Source organism: Chrysochloris asiatica, unplaced genomic scaffold (assembly GCF_000296735.1).
Source record: "Chrysochloris asiatica unplaced genomic scaffold, ChrAsi1.0 scaffold00002, whole genome shotgun sequence".
In the NCBI taxonomy this organism is placed as follows: Eukaryota; Metazoa; Chordata; class Mammalia; order Afrosoricida; family Chrysochloridae; genus Chrysochloris; species Chrysochloris asiatica.
The window spans coordinates 48,604,241-48,605,444 of NW_006408520.1; the positions used below are offsets into that span (position 1 = coordinate 48,604,241).

The 1,204-nt window shown below is 45.5% G+C and overlaps 1 protein-coding gene and 1 pseudogene across 1 annotated transcript in view; one reads left to right on the forward strand and one right to left on the reverse strand.

Annotated features, from left to right (window-relative positions):
• Positions 1-1,204, reverse strand: part of LOC102813713 (alpha-N-acetylgalactosaminide alpha-2,6-sialyltransferase 3-like) — a 929,267-nt gene that overhangs the window by 428,012 nt on the left and 500,051 nt on the right. The window lies entirely within an intron of this gene.
• LOC102825896 overlaps positions 244-1,204 on the forward strand; it is a 178,081-nt pseudogene continuing 177,120 nt past the window's right edge.

Genomic DNA, 1,204 nt, shown 5'->3' on the forward strand with positions numbered 1-1,204 from the left:
CTGTGTGCTGAGGACCGTGGGGGTGGGGAGGGGAGCATGCAAGGTATACCCTTTTGTTGGGGGATAATGCATGGATGGGATGGTAACTATGGCAATGAAATGATGTATGATAGAATGAATGTAAAACTAATGTTTCCCCATGTAAACTATCACTCAGTACACAATAAAACATTTATTTAAAAAAGAAAAAAATAAGAGGATGGGTGGACAGGTGCATCACTAGTGTATTGGATGGATAAATGAATGGATGGATGGGTAAGTGGATGGGTCAGCATATGGGTGATTTGGATAGTTGAATTGATTCATTACACGGTCAAAAATTGACTTTTAGCAATGGGAAAACGAAGTTTTCAAAAACTTTCTATTCTCTATTTAAATCAGTGTCTAGGACCAAAAAAGCAATGGTTCATCTCATCCAAATACCCTTAAAAATAGAGAGCAGAGCCTTGTCCTCCCTCCTTGTGGGGGAACCTGGCCACTTTCGTGATCATAGACCCATGCAGAGCTCTACTGCAGGTAGGCACCGAGCCTCTGCTGCGAGGAGGAGTCCTGGAGTTGTTCTGACCGCAACTTGGAGCCGTCAGCTCTGGAGTGAAGCAAGTTTAGCCTCTCTCACAATCAGCGCACAGTCATCGTGCAGCTCTGCTAGAAGGTGACACTGGTCAAGGAGGGCAGGAAGCCGCACCTGCACCAGCAACATTGCATCTACAAGTAGTTGCCCATCACTTCTTCAGGAACCTTGGTGTTGCCAGAAGAACCCAACAACAACCCAAAGAGAACCTGGAACTCATCCTTACACAGCCTATGGACAAACTTCGAGTCTGAGGTGACCTGGTCTTAGTAAAGAAGTCCGTGGGCCGCAATCAACTCCTTCCTCAAGGACTGGCTGTCTATGCATCCCCTGAAAACAAGATGCTATTTGAAAAGGAAAAATTGCTGAGAAAAAAAACAGGAAAATTAGAGAGGGTCTAGACCCAGGCAGGTGAGACGACAGTAAAATTTCTGAGGATCTCTCACCTGGAAGTGGGAATGAAGAATAACATCAAATGGGAGCTAAACCCTGAAAGAGTTGCCCATCACTTCTTCAGGAACCTTGGTGCTGCCAGAAGAACCCATCACACAGTGGGGTGAATACTGGTGTGAGGTGACGGTAAATGGATTTGACACTATGAGGGTGCTGAAGTCTGTGGTGACTTTTGAGAGA